The sequence below is a fragment of the Myiozetetes cayanensis genome, unplaced genomic scaffold, assembly GCF_022539395.1.
Source record: "Myiozetetes cayanensis isolate MyiCay16 unplaced genomic scaffold, myiCay2020 scf2-11, whole genome shotgun sequence".
Classification (NCBI taxonomy): Eukaryota; Metazoa; Chordata; class Aves; order Passeriformes; family Tyrannidae; genus Myiozetetes; species Myiozetetes cayanensis.
Window position 1 is genome coordinate 84,881,438 of NW_026087411.1, and position 6,000 is coordinate 84,887,437.

A 6,000-nucleotide genomic window follows, 5' to 3' on the forward strand; every position below is an offset into this window, starting at 1 on the left:
TGCCTGTGGAACCACTGCCACTGGCAGCTGCCAGATGTTGCCAGCCATCTCATTAGTATTGAGAGAAGCTGCCAGAGTGAACACTGGGCTAGTGGGTAGGTGGGAAGGAGAGACACTCCAGCAGAGCCTCCCTAGAAGCAAGGAACTGGATTTACACCCTTTATTTCCTTCCTCTTTTGTTCTTCTCCCATACACAATACAGATAACTTCAGTTTGGATTCATACAATTTTTTCCCATGCAGGAAAGAGAAAAAAATACAGCATTTAAAAATATCCCCCCCCCAAAGAAAACAAAACCAGTGCAGTAATCAAAGTTACAACTCTGAGAAGGGAAACCATCAGGAACTCTGTGAAACCAGCTAACAGCTACTCCAGGCTGTACTTTCCGCTGCAACTTTACACAGAAAGTGTTCAGAAAGCATGGATGGGATGCAGAAGGTAGAAAGAAAAGACACAAGAGTGGTAAAACAAGTGGTCAGAGGTGAAACTTCACTGTTTCGGGTAAACTAATACAGATATTGATCATTTAAACTGCTGCACCAATATTAATGAAAGACAAACTATTTACTTAGAGGTTTCTGATCATCTTTTGAGAGTAAGTGATTTTAAGTGCTGCACCGAAGACAGATCCAGGTCCGAGAAATTTTCAGTCTTGCTTACCAGGATGTCTAAACAAATATAATTTGCTATTTGCAGCAGTGCAGTACATTGACACATAATTCCTCCAGTCATGAACTGAAACCCCTCTGTGTTAAGGACTGTACACATAACTGGAAATTCCAGACTCTTCACAGAGAAGGGAAGCAGATGGAAAACAGACAGATACAGGAAAAAAAACACATTATGAGTAAATATTTCTGGCAGAGGACCCATGATTGTAATTTACAGTTCACATAGGTTTTTGCAGACCTTTCTATAAAGGTGAGTTGTGTCAGGAGACTGAAAGACTCAGCATTGCTTCATTGCAGGTGAGAGAGCTCCTCCTAATATGAGGGCAAGAGGGAGAAGATCACACAAGCTGATATTTGAAAATTTTAGCAGGAGGCATTTGCAGAAACCAACTGGTAGTGGCAACTGGTTTTTAATGTTAAAAGACAACGAAGACAGAGATTATAGGATTTGAGGCATATAAATCTGAGTGCAACTGGAAGGCACAGCTGTAAAGATGTTGCAAAAATCAAATGAGACAAAAGAATTAGAGAGTAAGAAAGATGAAATAATATAATCTAACAAACCCATTTTTTAAATAACCCAAGGTTGTTAAGCATAACATAAATGTCATCATTCTAGGAATATAAAATTCCTTTTACAATTTTTCTTATATGAATGCTCCTATGGAAAGAAAATCCATCAAATCACTAGCTATGCACATAGTCACCTGCAGTCTATGGTTTTCACCATCACCCTGACTTCAGGGTGCTTTTGGAGTGGCAATAGTTATTTCCCCAGGGTTGTTCACAGGTATCAAAGGAAAATCTGATTCCCTGTGAAATCCAACTTCAAATGTCCCACTTTAAATTAAAGGACTGACACTTATATGCAGCACTAAAAAGAAATAAAATGTGGTTTAAGGCCACAAAATATGTTCACTAAGGTAACCCAGGGGAGCACACAACCGCACGGTATGGTCATGAACTGCTGATGTAACTACTGCTCCACAAGCATCTGACAGTGAGGGAAGAAATACGCTATGGCCTTGATGTGGAAGCCAAGGTAGTAATTTCATTTCTGACTGCTAAGCAGTATACAAAAAAGCTAATATATATATATATATATATATACACATATATATAAAAGAGCATTCCACTCAGTATTTTCATCCTCTATTAGAGCGTAAAGGTTTTTTAATGTTGCTTAGCATTCAAAGATTTTCACAATGTGGGTAGTGGACTGTGAAAATGGAACTGGAAGATATCTTTGGGATTTCCAGCTATAGCTCCATAATGGTTAGACATGTCCTAAAAGCTGGAAAAAGCAGGAGCTGCTGAGCTGGCACATTGCTCTTGCCATCCAGAGAGAAGTTTCAGTGTAAGCTTTGAAAGATGCCATTAAGTGGCCTCGTCTGGTAGAGGAGAACTGCCAAGGGATATATATTTTCTGATCTTGATAGTGACCACGATGTACCACTTATGGATGAAATATAGAGCAGTCCTCAGTTCATGAATTTGCTGAAAATGATGGCTCTATACCTTACCTTTTTGATTCAGTGCTCTTGTGATGTAGAAGGTGGAGTGATGCAAGGTTGGCTGGCCACATGATGTAGTCAGGCCCTGCAGGTAAGGCTGGGAATTAGCTGAAGAGTAGGAGACAAAGCTTCCGCAGGCTCACAGTATGTGTTCAAGTCTGTGTCACCATTCTGCTGTCTTCACCTACCTCAACAGTTGTCCACCTCCTATGCAAGAGGCTGCTGACAGGAAGGATTGTAGATCTGCAAAACGAGAGCAATTGAATGGTGAAGAGATAGATATGGCAGCCTGAAGTTTCTAGCCTCAGCCATTGCAACAGCTCTTGTAGAAAAGGTTTACAAGATTATTTCACTAAAAAATAAGGATAACCGTGCTTATTTCTTAGGAGTGTTTTACCAAATACAAGTCTGGGCAGGGATGGAAAATGAATACTAAGTATTGTAAAAATAATGATTAAGCCTGATGCTAATCCTGCTTATATTTCACAATCAACACAGATTCTGAGTTGAAGCTCTGTTGCTTCCTGTCTTTTAAACATCTGTTTTTCTTAACTCTTACTTTCATTATGTCCTTCATTATAAAGCCTAGACTTAAAGTATCCTATATCTCTGTACCCTTTATATCTCTATTCATTTATCAAAACTTTTAGAGATTATAGTGATATTCTATGGGGAAAAACATCATTAGGGTCCAAGGGAGATCTTCAGTCAGTAGTTGAATCTGAAGTTATCTGGCAACATTAAGTAAGAAGCTTTTGGTATAAGGTTGAATCTGAGGCAGAAACAGAATTAGACATTGACATCAAAATTTCCATAAAAGAGAAATCTCAGTAGGGGAAAGAACTTAGCCCTTTAAGATGGAAAGTTTTAATAGGAATAACACAAATAGATATTCAATGAATTGCTTGCATTGTAGGAGGGCAGGTGAATGACAGACAAGAAGTGCTGAGGTATTGTTTTCCCTCCTGCCTCACTTGGCAAGGCCTTTTTCACTATGGGGCTGCTTGTCTCCTTGCAAATACAATGTCTTCATCATAGATTAGTCATAAGAGAAGTGAAATTCAAGTAGAGCATGCCAGCACACCTGAAATAGCAATGAAATGTAGGCATCAAGAACCCAGTAAATATCAACTGAGACTTTTTATGATGATGTAGGGACACTTCAAGAATCTCTGGGCAAAATAATGAGTTCAGTTTGTCCACATATAACAACTGCGTCATGGAATTCATCAGTATTTTAGTCAGGGATCTTGAGTTGTATGAGTGTTGGGGTATGCACCTTTTAAAGCAGAAACAATCTGAGCCCAAAGGCTGCCTCTGGGTCTGAGCCCTCCTGCAGAGAGCAGAGAGAGATTGTTCAAAAGCTTTTTCCCTCGAGCTTATTGGTGGAGGGAGGGTGTTCGTTGACTAACTGTGCTCATTGTTAAGAAAACAGAAATGGAAGGACTGCTTGCACCACAGCTCAGAATTCCACAAATGACAGCTCTTCCAGGCACCAATCAACCCACATTTTAAGAGGTAATTATCTTCTCTGCTACAGCCATGAGCCTTTACATGTTTTGGTCACTCTCATCACAGTTATAAACAGAATTTCCCATATACAAATATATAGGAGTCAATAAAAGTAGGGTATGGGCCTGTTGTGGTTTGATCCAGCCACTGCCTCTCTGGGTAGTCTCTGCCCGCATTCTCCACCAAAAAATGTCGTGGTTTTGCTCTGGGTCAATTTGCTCTCACACACCCCCCACAATTACTGTAAGTTCAGAGAAGGTTTATGCAGACAAAAGAGACCTGATTTGGGAGAATAATAATATTAACATCTATTACTAGCAAGATAAAAACTAAAGAACTATATGTACAATAATTCTATTTAGGTAAAAGTACTATGTATTTACAGAAATACCTCTGCCCTCTTTTTAACAGTCCAGGAGGAGAAGCAGTCTCATTCTTCATTCTTGGAGCTCCAGATCTTTTCAATAACTCTGCAGTACTCTAAAGCTCTTCTTCTCTTATCTCTAGGATGACGACTCCTTTTCGTCGCAGCTGGAACTCTTTCTCTCTCTCTCTTTCTTCTGTGTCAGCTTCAGGGCTGGGCTTACCCCCTCCTGGGCTAAGATCGGAGGCTGGGGGGTTACCCAGGCCCTGTAGGGTCTTCCATGGACTGCAAGGGGACACTTGCCTACCATGGATCTTCACTACAGGATCACAGGTGATAATGGCTTTTGAGTCCACCTCTGTTTCCTATGGGGGTCCCTCCCCACGGGAGAACAGTCTTTGATAGACCTCTCCGACATGGGTCTAGCATGGATCCCTCACTTGGATCCCAACACCTTACCCAAACCATTCTGCTCCGACGTAAGTCTCGTCTCTCTCAGGGTCACAAATTTCCAACACTAGCATGGATCTTTCATATGGATCCCAACATCCTACCCAGGCCATCTTACTCCAGCGTAGGTTTCTCTCAGGGTCACAAATCTTCAACAGGACTCTGCCTCACCTCAGGTCTCTCATAAAGTCTCAGCTTCTTTATACATCCACAAGCTCCTTTATGAGCCATATGGGGGTCTCTTCACCCCAATAATATTCCACAGGTGGTAGGGATTTATTTTTCAGTCTTTTTCCTGCTGAAGAGAGAGAGAGAGAGAAGGGGGAGAGAGCATCCCCCCCCCTTCAAACTTCTCTCTCCTACTGCTGCTAGCTTCGACCTTGAAGGTTGTGCTATCTCTCTCTCTGGAATTCCTTTTGCAGCACGTCTTTGTCCAGGTTCTTCTCTAAGGTTTTTTTTTCCTCTACTCTCCTACAGGAGAGAGGGGAGGATTCAGTGCCACACCTGCCCCCAGCCCAAGGCTGGGAGAGGAGGGAGGCCTGGTCCCCACGTGGGGCCTGCTGCCTCTCCTACATGGCTCCCAATTTCAACTGAGCCACAACCTTCTCTTCTGTTTTCTTAAATATGGAATCAGCAAAGGCGTTACTAAGACTTTTGATTGGCTTTTTCTCCAGAAATTCACTTGGACAAAACCATCCTCAGCCCCAGGGGCTGGCTGCTGGGCAAAACCACGACAGGGCCAAAGGCTTCCTAATGGCCTGGCTGCACTGCTCCCTCAGAGGGAAACCTTTCAGCCCCTAGAGAAGTTACCTCCACCCCTGATCTGTCAATACCATCTTAATATACAAAATTCTCTGAAATTACTTATGTTTACTTAAAATGGAGACAGGGCTCTGTGTTTGAGGTGTGGGGTACTAAAGAGTGCTAAAGGGTTGCTGCTGCCCCACAGGAATCTACACTGTTCCTGTGGTCTCTTGGGGATGATAAGCATCTTTCCAGAGCATCTTGTCAGCATGGCTTTCATCTCTCCAATGACATGGGGGACAGCCTCAGCTCACTGTGATGGAACTGTGTTCTACCTTTCTGGAAACCCTATCCCAGTAGAAAAGAGGGAAAAGAAGAAGAGCTGTTATCATGGGAGAGGGAACCTTCAGTGGTCTGCCCTAGGCTAAGGAGTTCCTCCAGTGTAACCCAGAAAAGTAAATGGACCAGGACTTTGCAACTATTTTGCATCTTCCCTAAAGGAAGAAGTTGAAGTTATAATACTGCCCATTAGAGTGATTAAATTATGTCCTTAGAACCAATGGCATTTATGATGGATGTATTTGAGAGACATGAAATTTAGAAAAGCATCTTTTATCTGGATTAACAGCATTTGGAACAAGCCAATGCCCTTCATCAGAGAATTTGTTATATGAAGTAATGTGTGAGAATTTGTGTGCTTTCACCCAGGAGCATGGGCAATCCCATTGTCTGCTGCCTCTCACTC